This window comes from Artibeus jamaicensis, unplaced genomic scaffold (assembly GCF_021234435.1).
Source record: "Artibeus jamaicensis isolate MK-2021 breed Jamaican fruit bat unplaced genomic scaffold, CSHL_Jam_final contig_729, whole genome shotgun sequence".
NCBI classification, from domain to species: Eukaryota; Metazoa; Chordata; class Mammalia; order Chiroptera; family Phyllostomidae; genus Artibeus; species Artibeus jamaicensis.
The window spans coordinates 7395596-7420688 of NW_026521939.1; the positions used below are offsets into that span (position 1 = coordinate 7395596).

At 37.0% G+C, this 25093-nt stretch overlaps 1 protein-coding gene and 1 non-coding gene across 3 annotated transcripts in view; both read right to left on the bottom strand.

Moving 5' to 3' along the window:
• The window catches only part of ATF7IP2 (activating transcription factor 7 interacting protein 2), a 97581-nt gene that overhangs the window by 61251 nt on the left and 11237 nt on the right, over window positions 1–25093 (bottom strand). The gene's annotated exons all lie outside the window — the stretch shown is intronic.
• LOC119053597 (U6 spliceosomal RNA) lies at window positions 22931–23037 on the bottom strand. Its single transcript, XR_005083330.2, has one exon. It is a non-coding gene; the product is annotated as a U6 spliceosomal RNA (small nuclear RNA).

A 25093-nucleotide genomic window follows, 5' to 3' on the forward strand; every position in this document is an offset into this window, starting at 1 on the left:
CTCTTCAATAAATAGTACTGGGACAATACATGCCAAAAATAAATAGTGCTGGACAAATACATGCCAAAAAATAAAACTAAACCACCAACTTACACTATACACCAAAATAAACTCAAAATGGACAAAGAACTTAAATATATGGCACAACGCCACAAAAATCTTAGAGGAAAACATAGGCAGGAAAATTTCAGATATCCCACACAGCAGTATTTTCACTGATACATCCCCTAGGGCAAGGGATATAAGAAAAATAATAAACAAATGGGGCTACTTCACTAAAAAGCTTCCACACAGCAAAGTAAAACATCAACAGAATGGAAAGGGAACCAACAATATGGGAAAACATATTTGCCAATGATATTTTGAACAAAGGTTTGATCTCCAAAATATATACAGAATGCACACAACTCTACTCCAGGAAGACAAACAATCTAATTAAAAAATGGGCAAAAGGCCTGAGCACACACTTCTCTAAGGAAGACATACAGAGGGTCTAGAGACAAATGAAAAAATGCTCAACACCACTAGCCACTAGAGAGATGCAAATTAAAACCACAATGAGATACCACTTCATACTAGTCAGAATGGCCATCATTAATAAATCAAGTGCTAATGAGGTGTGGAGAAAAGGGAACCCTAGTACACTGGTGGTGGGAATGAAGGCTGGAAAACAGTAAGGAACTTCCTCAGAAAACTAAAGATGGAACTGCCTTTTGACTCAGCAATACCACTGTTGGTATTATACCCTAAGAATTCTGAAACACTAATTCAAAAGAACCTATGCACCCCGATGTTCATAGCAGCATTACTTACAATAGCCAAGTGCCAGAAACAGCCTAAGTGTCCATCAGTAAATGAGTGGATAAAAAAAACTGATACATCCTGGCTGGTGTAGCTCAGTGGATAGAGCTCAGGCCTGTGAATCAGAGGATCGAGGTTCGATTCCCAGTCAGGGCACATGCCTGGGTTGCAGACTGCTCCCCTGCAGGCCAGTTTCCAGCAGGGGACACATGAGCAGCAACCATACATTGATGCTTCTCTCCCTCTCCCCTTCCCCTCTATAAATAAATAAATAAAATCTTTAAAAAAATTGATACACTTATACAATGGAATACTGCACAGCAGAAAGAAGAAATTCCTACCTTTCATGACAGCATGGATAGAACTAGAGAGCATTATACTAAGTGAAATAAAGTGATGAAAAACAAATAGAGTATGATCTCAACTATAAGTGGAACCTAATTAACAAAACAAACAGATGAGCAAAACAGAACCAGAGACTTGGAAATAAAGAACAAACTGACAGTGACCAGAGAAGACAGGGGAGAGGGATAATGGTGGAAATAAGTAGAAGGGGCAAGCAAATGAACATGAATAAAAGGCTCATATGCACTGATAATGAGGGAGGATTGACGAGTGGAGCTGGGGGTGGAGTTGGGGTGAGCAAAGGGGAAAAAGGCAGGACAACTGTAACTGAGTAACAATAAATAAATGAACCCAAATAAATTAAATGGACACAACTAATCTATCCAGAGCTCTAAACACTAGGTTATAAGGATGTGGAAGAAACATAGGAAGAACCTCAAAAGCCTAAAAAACATCCAGTCAGCCCTGGTTGGTGTGGCTCAGTGGATTGAACATTGGCCTGGGAATCAAAAGGTCACTGGTTTGAATCCATTCTTGAAGGCACATGGCTGGGTTGTGGGCCAGGTCCCAAGTTGGGGGCCTGTGTTGGGAAGCAATTGATGTTTTTCTCACATATCAATTTTCCTCTGTCTTTCCCCTTCCCTGAAAATAAATAAAATCTTTAAAATAAATCGAATCAGAAACAAAGGATACACTAATTAAAATAAAGAACAATTTACAGGGAAACAACAGCAGAGTGGATAAAGCTGAGAATCATATCAATGACTTGGAACATAAGAAAGCAAAAAGCAACCATACAGAACAAGAAGAAGAAAGAATCCAAAAAATGAGGACAGGGTAAGCAGCCTCTGGGACAACTTTAAGCATTCCAACTCACAACCCAGAGGTCCCAAAGTAGAGAAAGAGCAAGAAATTGGAATCTATTTGAAAAAATAATGAAAGAAAACTTTCCTGATTTGGTGAAGGAATTAGACATGCAAGTCCAGGAAGCATAAGAGAGTCCCAAACAAGATGAATGCAAAGAAGCCCACTCTAAGACACATCATAATTAAAATTCTAAACATTAAAAAGAGAATCTTAAAAACAGCAAGAAAAAAGAAGACAGATACCTACAAAGGAGTTCACCTAGGACTGTCAGCTGATTTCTCAAAAGACACCCTGCAGGCAAGAAGGGGCTGGAAAGAAGTATTCCAAGTCATGAAATCCAAAGACCTACAACCAAGATTGCTCTATCCAGCAAAGCTTTCATTTAGAATGGAAGGGCAGATAAAGTGCTTCTCAGATAAGATCAAGTTCAAGGAGTTCATCATCACCAAGCCCTTATTATATGAAATGTTAAAGGGACTTATCTAAGAAAAAGAAAATAAAAAATATGAACAGTGAAAGGACAGCAAACTCACAGTCATTAACAACCACACCTAAAACAAAAGCAAATTAAGAGGACAGCTAGATCAGGAGCAGAATCACAGAAATAAAGATCACATGACGGGTTAGCAACAGGGGAGTGGGAGAAGGAGAAAGGGGGAGAAGGTACAGAAAATAAGTAGCATAGACTGTAGATAGAAAGTAGATAGAGACTTCTGCCAAGATGGAGGCATAGGTGGAGACGCCGTGCTTCCTCACACAACCACGTTTAGAGACAACTGAATATTAGCAACAGAAAACACAGTCAGAACACAGAAAATTGAACTTTTCAGAAGTCTGATAACAACAAATTCTTCAGCCTGACCGGTAAGAGGGGCGAAACCAGCAGCTGGCAGAGCGGGGTTGCACAGGAAAACTCGGTCAGACGGACTCAGGCACGTGGAATCCGGAATCCAGGAGGCTCAGCGACCTCGGGGAAACAGTGAGGGAGCAGGGCTGCAGGTTGACTGTGGTCTCGCATTTGTTCATGGATAGACAAGCGAGGGAGTGGGCGATTGGACAGGAGCCATCAGGCCCCAGTGACGAGCGGCAGCAGAGGGCGCCACCATTTCCTCGCTCTGACCCCACCTCCACATACAGCGTCATAACCCAGCGACCTAAGTGGCCCTGCCCTGGTGAACAACCTAAGACTCTGCTCCTCACCCAGCGGCGTGAAACAGCAGAGGGGGCCCACATTTCCCCGCTCTGACCACACCCCCACATACAGCATCACAACCCAGTGACCTGGGAGTCCAAGGCTCTGCTCCTTGTACTTAAGGGCGCGAACAGAACAAAAATGGCTCAAGAAGATCTCAAAGCCCCAGAGCCTATAAATCTAAGCGATGAAGAAATAGCAAAACTCTCAGACGCACAGTTTAAAACACTGGTCATCAGGATCCTCACAGAACTGGTTGATTATAACCACAAATTAGAGAAACATATGAAGGCGAAACTAAATGAAATGAATGGAATTTCACAGGAAACCAACAGCAATGAAAAGGAAACTGGGACTCAAATCAATGGAGTGGACCAAAAGAAAGCAAATAATGGCCAAACAGAAAAGAGTGAAGAAGCAAGAATTCAAAGAAATGAGGAGAGGCTTAGGAACCTCCAGGACATCTTTAAACGCTCCAACATCCGAATTATAGGGGTGCCAGAAGGGGGAAAGGAACAGCCACCAGTGGAAAACTTATTCGAACAAATAATAAAGGAGAATTTCCCCAATCTGGCAAAGGAAACAGACTTCCAGGAAATCCAGGAAGCTCAGAGAATCCCAAAGAAGTTGGACCCAAGAAGGAACACACCAAGGCACATCATCATTACATTAGCCAAGATTCAAATGAAGGAGAGAATCCTAGAAGCAGCAAAAGATAAGGGGACAGTCACCTACAAAGGAGTTCACCTAGGACTGTCAGCTGATTTCTCAAAAGAGACCTTACAGGCAAGAAGGGGCTGGAAAGAGGTATTCCAAGTCATGAAATCCAAAGACCTACAACCAAGATTGCTCTATCCCGCAAAACTTTCACTTGGAATGGAAGGACAGATAAAGTGCTTCTCGGATAAGATCAAATTCAAGGAGTTCATCATCACCAAGCCCTTATTATATGAAATGCTAAAGGGACTTATCTAAGAAAAAGAAGATAAAAAAGATGAACAGTGAAAGGACAGCAAACTCACAGTTATTAACAACCATACCTAAAACAAAAGCAAACTAAGAGGACAGCTAGATTAGGAGTGGAAACATAGAAACAAAGATCTCAAGGAGGGTTAGCAACAGGGGAGTGGGAGAAGGAGAAGGGGGGAGAAGGTACAGAAAATAAGTAGCATAGACAGTAGATAGAAAATAGATGGGGGGGCAAGAATAGTATGGGAAATATAGAATCTAAAGAACTTGAGACACATGGTCATAAACTAAAGGGGGGGTAATGGTGGGGACAGCGGGGTAGGGTGGAGGGGAATGCAGGGGGGAATAGAACAACTGTAATGGCATAATCAATAAGAAAATAAAGTAGACAGGGGGAAGGTAAGAATAGTGGGGGAAGAACTTGAGACACATGGTCATAAACTAAAGGGGGGATGGTGGGGAGGAGTGTGCAGGGTGGAGGGGAATGAAGGGCGGAATAGAACAACTGTAATGGCATAATCAATAAAATATATTTAAAATAAATAAACAAATAAATAAAAGATCGTTATTGGTTATGATAAGACAATAAAAAAAGAAATTTTGCAGGCTAGTAGAGATTTGCAAGAAATATTCAGAGACTTCCCATCAAGATGGAGGCATACGTAAACACAGCTTTCTTCCTTGTGCTCCCACAGTGAAAATTACAACCAGACTACAAAACAAGTATCACCCAGAATCATCAGAAAATCTAGCTGTATGGAAGTCTGACATCCAAGGTATTAACGAAGCCACATTCATCCATACAGGTAGAAGGGGCAGAGATGTTGAGACCTGGAGCCCCAGAACTGGCAGTATCACACCCATGTGTGGTGGATAAAAATCAGGAGGTACCTCTAGGGAGTAAGGAATCCCAGTCTTACACCAAAACATCCAGCCCTGGGAACCACTGCCAGGAAGATAAGTTCCCACAACTCCTGGCTATAAAAACCAGTGGGCATTGTGGTGAAAAAGAAACTGCGGAATTCTAAGGAGTCTCCTCTTAAAGGGCCTGCAAGGAACTTAAGACTTACGCTGACTCACTCCCTCTGGGCTCAGTACCAGGATAGCAGCTGGAAGAGTACTAGCAGTAAACAGGAAGAAACTGAAGTCTCTGGCCTCAGGGGGAGTACCAGTGGATAGCATCCTCCTGGACCAAACTCTAAAGGCCAGGCAACAGCACTGTCCCCTTTCTAAGCCCTCCCCCAAATACAGCCACAGCACACATTGATGCCATACTGGAGACTCCATCAACCTGGGTTACAAGGGTTGCCATGTCCTGGTGGTTACTTATAGCTCTGCCCCATCTCACTTACCAGTGCACTTTTTCACAATAGTCCAAGCTACTAAAACAGGAAGTCAAAGAAGCTCTAGCTAATATATAGAAACAAACACAGGAAGGCTACAAAAATGAGAAGACAGAGAAATATAGCCCAAATGAGAGATCAGAACAAAAATGCAGAAAAAGAACTAAAAAAAATGGAGAAGAGCGATCTATCTGTTGCAGAGTTCAAAACACTGGTTATTAGGATGCTCAAGGAACTTAGTGAGGACCTCGACAGCATAAAAAAGAACAAGGCAGAAATGAAGGTTACACTAAATAAGATAAAGAAAAACGTACAGGGAACCAACAATGGAGTGGATGAAGCCAAGAATCAAATCAATGACTTGGAACGTGAGAAAGAAAAAAAAAATTAATCAGAATAGCAACAAGAAAGAGAATCCAATAAAACCCAAGGACAGACTAAGGAGCCTCTGGGACAACTTCAAACAAACCAAAACTCAAATTATAGGGGTGTCAGGAGAAGAGAAAGAGCAAGAAATTGAACACTTATTTGAAAAAAAAAAAAAAAAAAAACAATGAAAGAAAACTCCCCCAATTTGGTGAAGGAACTAGACATACATATCCAGGAAGCACAGAGTCTCTCAATTATGATGGATGCAAACAGGCCCACTCCAAGAGACATCACAATTAAAATGTCAAAGGTTCAAGATAAAGAGGGAATCTTAAAAGCAGCTAGAGAAAACCAGATAGTTACCTAAAAGGAGACCTCATAAGACTGTCAGCTGATTTCTCAAAAGAAACTCTGCAGGCTAGAATGAACTGGCAAGAAGTATTAAAAATGACGCAGAGCTAGGACCTGTATCCTAAATTAGTCTACCCAGCAAAGCTATCATTTAGAATTGAAGGGCAGATAAAGTGCTTCCCAGACAAGGTAAAACTAAAGAAGTTCATTATCACCAAGCTATCATTATACATAATGTTAAAGGGACTGGGCTGTGGGCTCCGTTCCTGGTTGTGGGTGTGGGAGAGGTGACCAACTGATGTGACGTTTCTGTCACACACCAGTGTTTCTCTCCCTCTCTTTCTACCTCCTATCCCTGTCTCTAAAAATAAATAAATAAATAAATAAAATATTTTAAAAAAAAGAAAAAGATCAAAACGATGAACATTAAAATGGTAATGAATTCACAACTGTCAACAACTGAATTTAAAAAACAAACTAAGCAAACCATCAGAACAGAAACAGAATAACTGATATAGAGATATTTTGGAAGGCCATCAGTTGGAAGTGGGAAGGGTGAGTTTTGGGTAAAAGCTGCAGGGATTTTGAAGTACAAATTGGTAGGTACAGAATAGACGGGGGAATGTTAAAAAACAGTATAGGAAATGGAGTAACCAAGGAACTTACATGCATGCCCCATGGATATAAGGGGTGGCCTGCTAGAGAGGATTGCTAGATTGCTGAAAGGAACAGGAAGGTACCCTGTGGAAGGGGTCAAAGGGAGAAAAAACTTGGACACCTGTAATAGCATAGTCAATAAAATATATTTTAAAAAATAAGAGTACAAAACAATAATCATAAAAATAGCAAGAAAAAATAAATTAGTTACATACAGTGGAGCTACCATAATATAATTAGCTAATTTTTCAAAAGAAACTAGTTAGGCAATGAGGAAAGAGCACAAAATATTAACAGTGATAAAAACAAAGACTTACCACCAATATAACTCTACCCAGTAAAACTATATTTAGAAATGAAGAATAGATAAAGTTGCCCAGACAAGAATAAGCTAAAGAAGTTCATCACCAATAAACAAGTATTACAAGAAACGTTAAAGGGGTTTCTTTAAATAAATAAGGAAAGATCAAAAGTATGAATGAGAAAATACAGCAAAGAAAAGAGTTCTCACTGACAAACATCTAGTAATTGCAGTAGATCACCGAACTATAAAGCTAATACAAAGTTTAAAAGGCAAAAAAAGTAGGAGACTCATGCAAATTCTAGTAAATTAAGGGCTACACACAAAGACAGGTACAAAAGAAGTAAAAAATGATTAAAACATACAAATGAAAGGGGTGAGTAAAAATTATAGTGATTTTAGAATGTGTTCAAACTTAAGTGACAAGCAGCTTAAAATAAATGGCTATTAACAACTTGCTATGTACAAACTATATGGTAGCCACAAACCAAAAATCTGCAAGGGATATACAAGTAATAAAGAGAGAAGAATCCAAGTGCAGCACCCTAAAGTCATCAACATACAAGAGAATGAAGAAAGAAACTGAAAACTATAAAAACATTTAGAGGCAATTAATAAAAATAGCAATAACTACAGACCTATAAATAATTACTTCAAATGTAAATGGACTAAATGTTCCAATTAAGAAACACACAGTGGCTGTATGGATAAAAACACAAGGCCTGTACATATGCTATCTACAAAGAGGTCCACTTTAGATCAAAAGACAGACTGAAAATAAAGGGGTGAAAAATAGTATTTGTGCAAATAAAAAAACAAGAACAACCAAAAAAATTGGGTGGCAATACTTAGATGAGATAGACTATTAAAACAAAGGCTGTAATAAGAGTTAAAGAAGGGCATTTCATAATGAGAAAATGATCAATCCAAGAAAAGGACATAATTCTCATAAACATCTATGAGCACCGAAGTAAATAGAGCAAATATTGACAGGTATAAAAAGAGATTGCTGCCCTGACTGATATGGTTCAGTGGACTGAGTGCAAGCCTGTGGAATTGTGAGGTTTCAGGTTCGATTCCTAGTCAGGGCACATGCCTGCCGTTGTGGGCCAGGCCCTCAGCTGGGGGTATGTGAAAGGCAATTGATCGATGTTTTTCTCGCACACGATGTTTTTCTCGCACATATCTCTCTCCCTTTCTCCCTCCTTTCCCGTCTCTCTAAAAAGAAATAAATATTTTTTTTTAAAAAAGAGACTGCCATCAATAGATAGATGCAGATAGAAAATTCAGCAAGGAAACAGCAGCCTTATATGACAAATTAGACCAGATTGATTTAATTGATATTATTAGGGCCATTCATCACAAAGCAGCAGAATATACATTGTTTACAAGTACACACAAAAGATTTTCTAGGATAAACCACATGAGCTAAAATTGTATCAAGCATCTCCTCTGACCACAATGTTACAAAACTAGAAATCAATTACATGAAAAAAACAAGAACACACAAACACATGGAAGCTAAATAACTTGATGCTGAGCAATAAATGGGTTAATACCAAGATCAAGAAAGAAATCAAAAGATCCTTGAGACAAATTACAATGAAAACACAACAACCCAAAAATTTATGGGAAACAGCAAGAGGTACTAGAGGAAAATGCATAACAGTACAGGCCTACCTAAAAAAAACAGTAAAAATATCAAATAAACAACCTAATCTTTACACCTAAAGGAATTAGAAAAGAAGAAAACAAATATGAGAGTGAAAATAAGGTGTAAGAAAACAACAAAAGTTCAATGATACCAAGAGCTGATTCTTTGAAAAGTAAACAAAATACATAATCTTTAACCAGACTCATCAAGAAAAAGGGAAGACCTAATAAATAAAATCAGGAATAAGAAGGGGGTGATAACTGCCACTAGAAAAATACAAAGGATTATAAGAAAATACTATGACCAATTCTATGCCAACAAAAATAAACAAAATGAAAGAAATGAGTAAATTTCTAGAAAAATATAATCTTCCAAGGCTGAATCAAGAGAAAATCTGAAATCAATAACTATTAAAGAAACTAAATCAGCATGGAAAGAATCCCCTACAAACAAAACTCCTGAAACTGATGGCCTCATAGGTGAATCTTACCAAACATTCAAATAATTAACACCTATCTTTCTCAAACTATTTAAAAAAAACTGAAGTGGAGAAAAGACTCTCAAGCTTAATTTATGATGCAAGCATTTCCCTGATTCCAAAACCAGACAATGACATTACAAAAAAAATTGCTAGCTAATATCCCTGATGAAGATAGATGCAAAAATCCTATACAGAATATTAGCAAACTGAATTCAACAATATGTACATTAACAGGATCACACACCATGATCAAGTGGGATTTATTTCTGGGATGCAAAGCTGATTCAATGTCTACAAATCAACTAGTGTAATACACCAAATAAGCAAAATAAAGGAGAAAAATCATTATGATCTTATCAACAGATGTAGAAAAAGCATCTGACAAAGTCCAGCATACATTTATGATAAAAACTCTCATCAAAGAGGAAACATACCTCAATATAATAAAGGTCATATACGGCAAACCACAGCAAACATCATACTCAACAGTGAAAAGCTAAAAGCTTTTTATTTATCATCAGAAACTATAAAAGAGGTCCACTTTTATCACTTTTATTTAACATGGTCTTGGAAGTTCTTGTCACAGCAATCAGACAAGAAAAGGCATCCAAATTGGAAAAAAACCCAAAAACTGTAATTTGCAGATTACCATGATACTATATAGCTAGAACCCTAAAGACTCCACCCAAAAGACTAATAACTGAATTCAGTAAAGTAAAAAGACACAAAATTAATATTCAGAAATCATTTACACTTTTGTATACCAATAAAGGACCATCAGAAACAAAAATTAAGAAAAGTAATTCCATTTACAACTGCATCAAAAAGAATAAAATACCTAAAGATATATTTAACCAAGGAGGTAAAGAACTGTACTTCAAAAACTGTTCAGATATTGAAGGAGAAAAATTAAAGACAATAATAAATAGAAGGATATGCCATGCTCATGGCTAGGAAGAATTAGCAAAGTTAAAATGTTCATATTACCCAAAGAAATCTACAGGGTCATTGCAATCCCTATCAAAATTCCAATGGCCTTTTTTCACAGAACTAGAACATATAATCCTAATGTCTGTAAGAAACCACAAAAGACCTTGAATAGCCAAAGCAATATTTAGAAAGAAGAACAAAGTTGGAGGTATCATACTATCACTATAAGACTACAGTAGTCAAAACAGCATGGTACTAGCATAAAAACAGATCAATAAACAAAATAGTGTCCAGAAATAAACCCACACCTCTATGACCAATTAGTCTATGACAAAGGAGGCAAAATATATACTGTAATGGGGTAAACACATTTTTTCAATAAATAATGTTCAAAAAGCTGGACATATACAAAACGATGAAACTGAATCACCTTTTTATACCATATACAGAGAATAAACACAAAATGGATTAAAAACTGAAATGTAAAACATGAATACATAAAACTCCTAGATGAAACATAGGCAAAAAACTCTGACATCAATCTTAGTAATATGCTTTTGAATATGTCTCCTTGGACAAGCAAAAGAAAAGATAAACCAACAGGACTACATCAAAGAGGTGTTGCACAGTGAATAAAACTATCAACAAAACTAAAAGACAACCTACTAAATAGAAGATACCTGCCCATGATACATTCAATAAGGGGCTAATATCCAAAATCTATACCAAACTCAATCAACCTAACACCAAAAAAAGAAAAATCAAACACTGATTAAATTTTGGCAGAGCACCTAAATAGAGGTTTTTCCAATAAGGACATACATTTGTCAAAAGACATATGAAAAGTGCTCAACTTCATTAATTTGAGAGGACTAATTCTAAAATATATATGGCACCCTTATTTTCACTGAAGCATTGTTTATAACAGCCAAGATATAGAAGCAACCTAGGTGCCCATTGACAAAGAGATAAAGATGTGGTACATCTACATAATAGAATATTACTCAACCAAAAAAAAAAAAAAAAAGAAAGTCTTCCCATTTCTAACAACACAGATGAACCTAGAGGGTACTTTGCTAAGTGAAATAAGTTGGAAATAAATACTGTATAATTTCACTCATATATGGAAATCTAAAAAAAGTATAAGGATAAACAAAACAACAACAAACTCATAGATACAAAGAACAAATTGATGGTTGGCAGATGGTAGGGCTTGGGAGGTTAGGTAAAAAAGGTGAAAGTATTAAAAAGTATAAATTGCCAGTTATAAAAAGAGGCACAGGAAACAGAGTCAATATTTTAATAATACTTTATAAAATCAGATGGGTACTGAACTTATCAGGTGATCACTTTGCTAAGTTATGTAACTGTTTAATCACTATATTATATACCTGACACAAATATAATATTGTTCCACTGTAGTTGAAAAATAAAAATTAAGAAAACAAACTTATACCACCAAATTACAAGGCAATCAAAGGAATTACATAAACAAAAAAAAAAGAAGAATAATGAAACATGACAAACCAGTTACCTAACACAGTAAAGACACTTATTAAACTCAAAGTCAAGGATGGAATCTAGGATCTTTTAAGACACAAATAATACAATCAAAACTACGTAAATATTTTTCATTTATCATTATGTATTTTGTTACTTCAAGCTTTTGGTTACTATGTTCTTTTTTATTTAATATATCATTTGATTGGGAATAGCTTCAGGATTTTGAGACCTGAAGGTTTGAGGTGACTATATCAGAACAAGAAATCACAACAAATTTAAAATTTAAAAATGTCATGTACACATAAACATCACAAAATCCAACATAGAATTCTACTTTTTCTTATATGACTGCGTATTTGATGGCCTCTTCATGATTAGAACTTTTGTAGTATTTGCCACAGGAAAAAATGAATACACTAAGTCTTTCCTCTAGTATGGTTAATTTTTTAAAAATTGATCATCGAGATGTACAAAAAATTAGCTTCATGTAAGGACATACTTCTTGTTTGTAATGCTACAGCTCTGTGCCCTATAAACATAAAAATTATTTTAAGGGCAGAATTCCTAAAAAAAAGAAAACAAATATGGTGAATTTCCAATTGAATATGTTATTGAATATATTTCTAACAAGAGGAAAATCTGCTTTTCACTGGAAATCTATGAAAAACTAAATCCTTTAATTGTAAATATCAGGTAATTGGATTTCCCCCCTATTTCCAGGTGACATTAACGTCAATCCTTGACTTCTCCACCACTCACATATTCCAGGTGTCAGGCAGTGTAGACTATGTTCCTATCACAATCAGGCTAATAAGCAAATATTACCTGTGACTATGACCATGAATGTATGAAGTAGATCTCCAATCAAGAAATGCCTGAAGTCACTGTGCTGCCAGGTGACAAGTGACTTTTCTTTCATCAAAGAAAAACCAAGATGAAGAAAAGAGTAGTCTCAAATTAACTAAGTTAAAATATCTTACTTTTAAAAATCTCACAGAAACAACTAACCATATGAACACATTGCTATGGTTCTTCTCAGGGATTTTGGGGAAAAACCCCCGAACTACTGAAAAACCCTAAAACATTGAGGCAAATATGACTTTATATTTGATACATAAAAAAGCATGCAAAATTCATTAATCAAAGTATATTTTAAATAAAATACTATTTTTGAACAACCTACCATTCAATCAAATACTACCAGTAATTTGCACTTATGAGGTGGGGTCCCAAAAACCCCAGAAGTATCTCCTGGGGGGCGAGGCCCTTTTGTTACTGGCTTGGGCCGCTAGGTGAGTGTTCTAGGAATTCATCTGGATAGGTATACCAGCTGACATTATTGTGAGGGAAGCTGTGTTCAAGTTCATTCATTATTTTTTAAGACAACACATTTGCCTATTTCACAATGGGTGATTTATGAGTGCACCTGCCCACACCACCCTGAGTGTTCAGCAGTTTTTGACCAAAAACGACATGACTTCTGTGCCCCACCCTCTGTTTTCACCTGATCTCACCCCAAGAGACTTATTTTGTTTCCCCAAATGAAAAAAGTCATCAAATGGGAACGTTTTGCTAATGTGGAAGAGGTGAACCAAAAAAACAGCCCAAGCAATAAAATGCAACAAAAACAAGTTCAAAAACTGTTTTGAGCAGTGGAAAAAAGTCTCAATGGGTGTACTGGATCAAATTGCAAGTACTTTGAAGATGACTGAAGTTTAAACATGTAAGAATAAACACACTATTTTTTAAAAATAAATTCCGGGCTTTCTTGGATCCCCCCCTTGTATGCCTGTTTCCCCATTACCTGCTCCCATCCCGTTTTCACCATCATAGTTGTATTTTTAAACTGAGTTTAGTTTCATTGCTGTTTGTAAATTATATAAATGTCAGGTAAACTATACACAGCTTAAGTTGTTTTTGAGCAAACTACAGTTTTTCAATACTTGTTTTGTCACTCATACATAGTTCATTCACTACATTGTGCACAGCAAAAATTCCTTTACTTTCATGGTATAGTAAGACAGTGGAATCTTAGTTCTCAACTTAATTCATTCTGGAGCGCTGTTTGTGAGAAGAGATTTGTTTGAAAACCCAATCTTTTTTTTTTCACTAAAAATAATGTAAATTGAATAAATTCTGTTCCCTGCTTTAAACTTTCTTATACACAGTACCTGTTTAATATATTGTTTAATGTATAAACACTTTAAAAATGAAATGTAAATAAAAATTTAACAAAAAGTAAATAAAATATATGGTTAAAAAATAGAAATTTGTGTATATACTAGAACTTTCCTTTGATTTTGAGTGCTACTGTTAAGCGAATATGGAGAAGAGGGAACGTTATTGCTTGGAAAGGGAGTCCATCCATAAAAAAACATCAGGGAGCTTCTTTGGGATTATTTCTTTCTTTTGTCTCTTTGCTCCTCTAGAATTTGCTTCAGGATCATTGGGCCTGTGTCTCACTACCAACCTGTCCAATGATATTGGCTTTTGTCTGTTTTAACACTTGTCAGAAGTGAAACTGCACTGTCATTGAACAAGAAATCACATGATTTGTAGCTTCTTTGTCAAAGTGATATTTCTCAGTAAGGCTTTGCATTTCTTCCATTTACCAAGCAATTCCCTTGATTAATGAAATAGGAATAACCTCCCCTCCCTCTTTTTCTACCTCTTCAATTATAAATCAAACAAATTAAGTTTGAGAACCAAAATTCCACTATCTCAGCACGAAATGGGTTATCAGGTTGAAAACTGAATTGTTCAAGATGGGAGGCATTTGATAAGCAAGGTTATACTCTCTAGAGCCACCTATGTTGTTACAAATGGCACTATTTTATCTTTTTCTGTGGGTGAGTAATAAATTTCATTGCATATTTGTAATCCAATCATCTGTCAAAGGACACAGGTTGTTTCCCTCTTTGGCTATTATGAATAATGCTGAGATGAACATAGACTACTTATACCTCTCAGATATAACTGTTTTCAAATTTTGGGGGCAGATACTCTGAAGAGATTACTGGGTCATATGGTAGCTCTATTGTTAATTTTTTGAGGAATCTCCAACTATTTTCCATAGTGGCTGTACCAATTTACATTCACACCAGTGGTGTGTAAGGGTTCCCTCTTCTCCACATCCTCTCCAATGCTTGTTATTTCCTGTCTTATACTTTCAGCCATTCTAACAGGTGTGTAGTGGTATCTCAACTGGTTTTGATTTGCAATTTCCTTACAAATACTGATGTTGAACATCTTCTTATATACCTGTTGCCTATCTGTATGTCTTCTTTAGAAAAATGTCTATTCAAGGCCTCTTTTTTTTCTAAGTATATCTATGTTTATTTTTTTAAATTTATTTAGTTGTTGTTCAAGTAGTTTTCTGTCTTTTATTCCCACCCCAGCTCACCCCCCCACTGCTCCCCCACCTCCCTCCCATTTCCACCCCCTTAGCTGTTGTCCATGTGTTCTTTATACTAGTTCATGTAAATCCTTCCCCTTTTCCCCTGAAATTCCCTCTCCTTTACCCTCTGGTCACTGTCAGCCTGTTCTCTATTTCAGTGTCTTTGGTTATATTGTGCTTGCTTGTTTGTTTTTTTGTTTAGCTTCCTGTTAAAGGTGAGATCATGTGGTATTTGTCTTTCAGCACCTGGCCTATTTCACTCAGCATAATGCTTTCCAGTTCCATCCATATTGTTGCAAAAGGTAGTAGCTCCTTCTTTCTTTCTGCTGCATAGAATTCCATTGTGCATATGTACCAGTTTTTGGATCCATTCATTTACTGATGGGCACCTAGGTTGCTTCCAACTCTTGGCTATTGTAAATTGTGCTGCTATAAGCACTGGGGTGCATAGGTTCTTTTGGATTGGTGTTTCAGGGTTCTTAGGATATAATCCTAGCAGTGGAATTGCTGGGTCAAAAGGCAGATCCATTTTTAGTTTTCTGAGAAAATTCCATATTGTTTTCCATAGTGGTTGTACCAGTCTGCAATCCCACCAACAATGAATTAGGGTCCCCTTTTTTGCACAACCTCTCCAACACTTGTTGTTTGTTGCTTTGTTTATGATGGCCATTCTGACCGGTGTAAAGTGGTATCACATTGTAGTTTTAATCTGCATCCCTCTGATAGCTAATGATACTGGATCTTCTGTATGTCTGTTCAAGACCTCTATTTTTTAATCAGACTGTTTGTATTTTTGTTGTGCTAGATGTATTCTTTATATATTCTGGATATTAGCCCCTTGTTAGAGTTATCATTTGTAAATATCTTCTCCTATTATGTTGGTTGCCCTTTTTCTTTTGCTAATGGTTTCTTTTTCTGTGTAGGAGTTTTTTAGTTTGATAAAGTCCCATTCAATTACTTTTTATTTCCCTTGCTGTTGGGGTCAAGTTCACAAAAACCCCTATGAGACCAAACTCCATAAGTTTAGTGCCTGTGTTTTCTTCCAAGTATTTATTGTTTCACACCTTACGTCCAAGTCTTTAATCCATTTTTAGTTATTTTTTGCATGGTATCAGACACCAGTCTTATTTCATTCTTTTGCATGTGGTTTTCTAGATTTCCTAATACCATTTATCAAAAAGACTATTTTCTCTCCATTGTGTTTTTGGCTCCTTTGCTGAAAATTAGTTGCCCATGTATGGGCTCAAAATCTGTTCCACTGGTGTTTTTTGCCAATTCCATAGTGTTTTGATTATTGTAGCTTTGCAACATGGTTTGAAATTGGGGCTGTGGTATTTCTTGTTGGAGCCCAAGAGGACTGTGAGGGGTCGAGAATAGGGTCTAGCACCGCGGGCGTGGTGACTGGGCCTGGTTTCCGGCCTTGGGACTATCTTGGGTTGTGACTGTTCTCTGACCCCTTGAGAAACTAGCCGCCTTTCCTTTCCCATCAACTCATATCTTTGGCCTGTGCGTCATGTACCCGGAAGGTATGTTAGCCTGAGAACATCCTGAGTCTAAGGGAAGAGATAAACTTTGTAGGTCAAGGAAGTGAGCTACGTGCCAGAAGGCTTCTCCTTTGTTCTCTATGTACTCAAGATTGTATTTAAGCCTGAAGACTGCGCAATAAACTTGCCTTCTGCCAGCAGAGAATTTGGTCCTCTCCTTTATTCAGTCCCTCGCTCAGCCTCACGACCACCCTTGCTGCAGCAGGCTGCGGCAATTTCTGGCTTTCTTTTTCCTCAGGATTGCTTTGGCTATTTGGGATCTTTGTCATTCCATTGAAATTTGGAGATTTTTTTGTTCCATTTCTGTGGAAAATGCCATTAGGATTTTGATGGGAAGTGTATTAAACCTGTATATTGTTTTAGGTAATATGGCCATTTAACTATGTGAATTCTTTAATCCATGAATATCTTTTCATTTCTTTGTATGCACAATTTCTTTCAATAATGTCATGTAGTATTCAAAGTATAAGACTTCACCTATTTGTTGAGTTTACTTCTAGGCATATTATCCTTTTTGTTGAAATTATAAATGGGATTTTTTTCTTCATTTCTTTCTGATATTCCATTGTTTGTTAGGAAAATAATGGATTTTTGTACATTGATTTTGTATCCTGAAACTTTAACATATCTGTTTATTATTTCTAAGTCTTTCAGTGGAGTCTTTAGGTTTTCTATAAATATAATATCACCAACAAATATGGTGCCTTCACTTCTAGTATGGGTGCCTGTTATTTTTCTTGCCTGATCACTCTGGCTAGAACATTCATTACTATGGTAAATAATAGTGCTGAGAGTAGGCATACTAGTCTTGTTCCTGATTGTAAGCATTTCTTGAGTGGATTTGTTGGAGAGCAAAATGGTATACAAATGTTCCAATTTTCAAGATAGCCACATTATTTTCCAATACAGTTGTACCAATTTACACACCTATTAACAATGTGTAAGAGACCACTATTCTAGATACATCCTCCTTAGTCCTTAGTACTGTAGATTTTTTACCAATCTACTTGGATATAGATGTTTATCTCACTGTCATAATTTGAATTTCCCTAATTAACACCATCTTTTAAAATTTACTGGCTATATAGGTTTCCTTGTCTACAAAATTCCTCATTGTATCTTGCTCATTTTTTCTATTGGGTGGTCTCTTCTCATTTAGTTTTTATAGGACTTAATATATTGTATTTAACTGGTCTTGTCAATCCTTCATTATATGAGTTAAAAGTACCTTCACTGGTTATGTGGTTTGACTCTGCTCCTCATTTTTAAAAAATCCTCAGTCAAGGATATCTTTATTGACTTTAGAGAGAAGAATGGGTAGTAGTGAGGAAAAAACACGGATGTGAGAGAGGAACATTGACCAGTTGCCTCCTGTATGCACCCCAACTGGGAATCAAGCCCACAACCTATTAGTGAATGGGATGCTTCTCCAAGCAAATGGACCACTCAGCCCGGGTGAAATGCAGGTATTAAAAAAAAAAAGTCCTCACCTGAGGATGTGTTTCATTTTAGAAGAAGACAAAGTGAGACAGAAAAGGGGGAGGGAAGGAGAGAGGTAGATATCGATGAAACAAACACTGATCAGTTGCCTCCCTTAAGTGCCCTGACTTGGGGATTGAACCCTCAATCTAGGTATGTGCTCTGACCAGAGATCGAATCCACAGCCTTTTAGTGTATTGGAAAATGCTCCAACTAACTTAGCTACCCAGACAGGGCCTAATTTTAATATAAACAAATTTATCCTTTTTTTCTTTTATACCTAAAGCTTAATCTCTTATCTTTAAGAAAACCTCCTCAACCCCATAGATGTGAAATAGTGAGGCCTACTGGTGGTAGAAAAACCTTCTGGTCCAGGCTCTCTGAGAGCATAGAGCTGTACCACAGCAGTACAATGATAAAAATGTGTAACAGGAATGCAGATGCCAGAAAGAATATACATAGGTTTTACCATGGAGATATTTAAGGTTTGGTTCTAGGTACCCACAATAAAGTGAGTGACATAAATTCTTTGGTTTCCTAGTGCATAAAAAAGTTATGTTTACTCTATAATGCAGTCTATTAAGTATGTGATAGTATTATTAGCTTTAAAAATATTTATCTTAATTAACAAACACTTTGATATGAAAAAATGCTAACCATCCTTTGAGCCTTCAGCAAGTCATATCCTTTTGGGGGGGGGGTGCTGGATCTCGCCTCAGTATTGATGGCTGCAGAATTACCAGGGTGGTGGTTGCTGAAGGGTGCCATGGCCATATCAATTTCTTAAAATAAGACAATTGAGTATGCTGCTTTGATTAATTCTTCCTTTTATGACTTATTTCTCTATGTGATGCTGTTTCATAGCATTCTACCCACAGAAGAACTTCTTTCAAAACTGCAGTCAATCCTCTGAAACCCCACTGCTGCTTTATTAACTAAGTTTATGTACTATTCTAAATCCTTTATTGTGACTTCAACAATCTTCACAGTATAGTTATAAGGAACAGATTCCATCTCAAGAAACCACTTTCTCTGCTAATCCAAAAGAACTCCTCATCCATTAAGGTTTTATCATGAGATTGTAGCAATCCAGTCATATGTTTAGGCTCCTTTCTAATCCTAGTTCCCTTCTATTTCCACCACATCTACAGTTACTTCTTCAACTGGAGTCTTGAGCCCCTCAAAGTCAACCATGAGGGTTGGAATAAACGCTTCCAAACTCCTGTTAATGTTTATAATTTGATCTACAATTATAGATGTTCATAATGGCACCCTAAATGGTAAATACTTCCCAGAAGGTTTTCAATTTACTTTGTCCAGCTCTATTATAGGAATCATTACCTATCGCAGTAATAGTTTTATGAAATGTATATTTTAAATAATAAGGCCTGAAAGTCTAAATTATTCTTCATCTGTGGACTAAAGAATGAATACTGTATTGGCAACATGAAAACAACATTAATCTTGCTGAATATGTCTATTGGAGTTCCTGGCTAACCTAATGCATTTTCAATAAGCAGTAATATTTTCAAAGAAATCTTTTTTTCTGAGTGGGTCTCAACAGTGGGCTTAATATATTTAGTACACTGTGTTGTAATCAGATATGTTGTCATCCAGTCTTTGTTGTTCTGCATATAAAGCACAGGCAAGATATATTTAACATAATTCTTAAGGGTCCTAGGATTTTCAAAATGGTAAGTAAGCACTGCCTTCAACTTAAAATTCACCAGCAGCATTTAGGCTCTAACAAGAGAGTGAACCTGTCCTTTGAAGCCTTGAAATCCAGTCATTGACTTTTCTCTAGCTATGAAAGTCTCTGATGGCATCTTCTTCCAATATAACATGGTTACATCTATACTGAAAATCTGTTGTTTAGTGTACTGACTTTCATTAATTATCATGGCTAGATCTGGAAAGCTTGCTGCACCTTCAACATCGGTACCTGCTGTTCCACCTTGTACCTTTATGTTATGGAGATGGCTTCTTTCCTTATACTTCAAAACCAACCTCTGGTAGCTTCAAGCTTTCCTTCTGCAGCCTCCTCACCTCTCTCAGAATTGAAGAGCATTGAATTCTTGCTCTGAATTTCTCTTTGGCTTTGGGGAATGTTGTGGCTGGTTCAATGTTCTATCCAGACCACTAAAACTTTCTCTATATCACCAAAATGCTGTTCTGCTTTCTTATCACTCATGTGTTCATTGGAGTAGCACTTAATTTCCTTCAAGCAAGAAACCTGGCTTTCAGCATATCTTGGCTTTTGATATGCCTTCTTCACCAAGCTTAATCATTTCTAGGTTATGATTTAGAGTGAGAGCCACACAACTTTTCCTTCACGAGAGCACTTTGAGGCCATTGCAGTGTTGTTAACTGGCCTAATTTCAGTATTGTTATGCCTCAGGAAATAGGGAAGACTGAACAGAGGGAGAGAGACAAGAGAATAGCTAGTCAGTGGAGAAATCACAATGTAACTGAACACAGGTCCAACTGCTTGCCAGAATGAAAGCCAAATTCATGAGACAGGTGCTGGTGAAAAGGAAAGTGGTTTTTTACATGCAAGCAATTTGAGAATCTGGGGGGGATTCATGTCTCAAAGTCCATCTCAACATCTCAGTGCAAGCAGAGGTTTTTATAAGAAGGGAAAGGGGAAGCAGATCAAAGGGAGGGGTTGAAAACTTCTCCACATGTAGACTAGCACAGTCCATTCTGATAAGGATCTTAAAATTGGTCAAGCAATGGTCTGGTTTTTGTCATCCTGGTTTTATGGTTGAAGGTAATCTTCCAGAGCTAGGACGACTGAAGGTCAGAGTCTGTATATTTTTAAGTTAGTCGCTAGGAACATGCTGTTCATCTACAAACTACATATCAGCCAAAATCAGTATTTAGAGAAGCAATGTCAGAAGAATGGTGGGATGGATTTCAAAATACTCACTGGAAGGACACACATTTATCGATTAAGTTTGCCATCTTACATGGGTGTAGTTCATGGTGCCCCCAAACAATTATAATAGCAACATCAAAGGTCACAGATCACTATAACAAATATAATGATGAAAAAGTTTGAAGTATGATGAGAGCTACCAAAATATGACAGATACAAAGTAAGCAAATGTTGGAAAATGGTGCTGATAGAGTTCTTTGATGGAGGGTTTCCACAAACCTTCACAACAAAGCAAAACATAACAATATGAGGGATGCCTGTAATAGGAATACTTGCTCAGAGTGAATTATTCCTAAAGGTTATAAACAGTATGAGATAATTGGTCAGAACAGTTTGCAACTTGCTAGTTGATAAAAGCAAGCTTAGGAGAGGTACTTCACCTGGAAAACCTCTGTATTAAAATACCTGGAAAAAACAAGTAAAACTACCAGTAAAAGGTTCTGGGAAGCTATTGGTAACTGCCTAGGTGAAGGAATAGTTCACATGTTGGAGAGAGACTGAGTAATTAATGTAATTAATTACTAGGAGGGGAAAAAAGCTACAACTTAGTCTATTGTGGGATTCTTGGCATCATCAGAACTGCTCTTCAACCAGCTTGAATCCTTTGCTGTCAAATAAACCATATTTCACAGAAATTGTATAAATCATAGTACTGTCCTGTGACACAAGGTTGGAAAGATAAGCCATCTATATTTTCTCAAATTTTAAAGATTTGCCATTTATAATTCAAGTACTTATTCCATCTAAATTGATTTTACCATATGTTGAAAGAAATCTAATTTCACTTTCCCTCAGATATATAATTTTTAGTATCCTGTTAATATTAACCTACTTTATCCTTTTCATCATATTTTGTTTAATGATATAAGTCCAGCTGAATATATTACTGTCCATTTCAAAATTTTGTTTCAGATGTCTCTTTTAACACTTCTTGGAAACAACTAAAAATATCTTTTAACAGAATTTGAACCAATTACATTTATTGTTAAGTGGCATATTAAGGCTTTACTTTACATTCGGTTTTATGCCTTCTGACTTTTACAACTTGTTGCTTTTTGCTTTATTTTTTGTTACTTATGTTATCTCACATTACTTTAATATGAAAACATCCTTTCATTTTATAAGGTCTACATATGCTTTACAATCCCATGAATTCCAATATATTTAAAAATTTTCTAAAAGCATTCTTCAGCCAACATTTCACTAACCATTGAGGTCAGAGTGAAAATATTGAGTATTCCTTATCTAAAAAAATTTTCCTTCCTCTCATCATTACCCCCTTTAGTATATTTTTTCATTGAATTTAGAATTTTGTATCCCAGATTTTATCTTATTTTTACATTATATTTACTTTCAAGAACTTTGGGTATTTATAGTACATTCTGCTATAAAACCAAATACAGCTACTATGAATAATGCTACTATTAACAACGATGTATATATTTTTGAGTGGACCTATGTTTTTATTTCCCTTAAATATATGCCTAAGTGTGGAATTGCTGAGTCATATGGTAACCCAATATTTAACCTTTGGAGGAACAGTCAGATTGTTTTCTAGAGTCTGTACCAATTTACACTCACACCAGGAGTGTATATGGAATCCATTTTTTAACACCTCTTCATCAACATTATCTTCTTTAGTATTGCCATCTTGGTGCAAGTGATGTGGTACCTCATTGTCACTTTGATTTGCATATAACTCATGGCTAACAGTGTTGGGTATCTTTACATGTGCTTATTGGCCACTTGTATATCTTCTTTGGAGAAATGTCTACATAAATCACTTGGCCACTTTATTCATTTACTTATTTAAATATGGAACACTTCATGAATTTGCTTGTCATCCTTGTGTAGCAGCCATGCTAATCTTCTCTGTATCGTTCCAATTTTAGTATATGTGCTGTTGAAGTGAGCACTCATTTGCCCAGTTTAAAATAGGTTTTTTTTTAGTTTACTTGTAATTTATGAGTTTTAAATACACACACACACACACACACACACACACACACAGAGTGGAACCTCAGTTTTCTAACAAAATTGTTGGAGAAGGAATTTGTTCAAAAACCTAATCTCCTTTGTCACCGGGGAGATGTGTGCCTGGTCACACAAGTTTCAACATGAAAAGAGTGTTGGATGAAGAATCAAAAACAAGTTTTGTTGGACAACCAAGACATTTTTTCCATAACAACTTGGTTGAAAATTGAATTGTTCCAGAACTGAGATGTTTAAGCCAAGATCTGAGTATATTCTGCATTGAAGTCCCTAATCTGATATGGTTTGTATACTTTTCCTTTTATAAATTTTTTAAAAGATTTTATTTATTTATCTTTAGAGAGGAAGGGAAGAAGAGAAGGAGAGAAATATCAATGTATGGTTGCCTCTTGTGAGTCCCCTGCTGGGAACTGGTCTGCAACCCAGGCATGTGCCCTGACTGAGAATCGAACTGCGATCGTGTGGTTCGTAGGCCCGCACTCTATCCACTGAACTACACCAGGCAGGGCATGGTTTGTATACTTTTAATCCCATTTGGTGGGTGTCTTTTTGATTTCTTGATGGTACTCTTTTGCATGTGGACATACAGTTTTCCCAGCACCATTTAAAAAGGACATTCCTTCCCTCCTGCTGAATTGTTTTTGGAAACTTGTTAAAAACCACTATAAATGTGAAGGTTTATGTCTGCACTCTCAATTTCATCACACTGATACACAGATCTGTTCTTATACCAGTACTGTAACAGAGTGATCAGGCCAAATTGCTGGAAGGCATAGAGCAGGTAGAAAACCCCAAGGTGCAGTTGAAAATTAAAAGTGGCTTGCCCTCCCTGTAAAGGGAGCAGCCACCAAAGGAGAGACATTACCCAAGGCAGCAGGGAAGCTTGTGACTCTGCAGAAGGGAGCTTGTACAAACCATGCATGACTGGACACTTTGCTTCCTTACAGAACATGATGGACAGAAGAGGCAAAGGCAAACATGGCCAACACTGGCTCTCAGTTAAAAAGCTAGACACTCCCATTGGCTTCTGGAACACATGGGATTCTGAGAGAGAGCTTTTAAACAAAAGATAGACAGAAGCTCACTCTCTTGGTCTCTTGGCCTTTTGGTTTCTTGGGTTCTTTCTTGTATTGCCTTGCATGGGCAGGAGTGGCAGATGGCAGGGACTGCTTGGGTCTTAGGCCCTGCATGGTTGAAAGCCAAACCCCAGAGGCAGGCCCCATGCTGGGATGTGTGCCTTGCTGGGCTCCAGACCTCAGAACACTATGGCCCACTGTGGCCTGGCATATGGGTCAGTGATGGCTTCCACTCTCTTGCCCTAAAAACAGCACACAGACATGAGCTGAGAAGTTCCTCACAAATGAAGCTCCCCCTACATGATCATAGAAGTGAGCTGGCAGCATATCCCAGACCCTGAGAGAGAAAGAACTGCTGTAAGGCAATAGCAACTCTGACACCAAAGAGAGGGCCTAAAGCTAAAGAAATGTAGACCCATTCAAATAACAACCTTGGACTACAAATAATTAATGAGAAACTTCTAAACATGGATTTTGACATTAATCTTCCTGGGGTTAACTTTTTTCCTGTGCTTTGCAAAAAAGGTCAGCTCAGTTGAAATGAAGCAGAAATACTCACAGGCCCCTCAAATTAAAAACCCTATTAATAAAAATCATTTTCCCTCTGCACAAATCTTCATGTTATGAATATATATGACAATAAGCAACAGGACCCCATGCTGCCTGATTACAGTACCACATTCTTGATTACTGTAGTTTTCTGGTAAGTTTTGAATTCAGGATATATAAATTCTCCAGCTTTGTCCTTTTTGAGGATTGTTTTGCTATTCTGAGTTTCTTGAATATTCATGTAAACTTTAAGGTCAGATTAACAATTTCTTCAAAAAAGCCAGATGGAACTTTGAAAAGAATTGTGCTGAATTTGTAGATCAATTTAAGGAGCATTGCTATCTTAATTGAACCA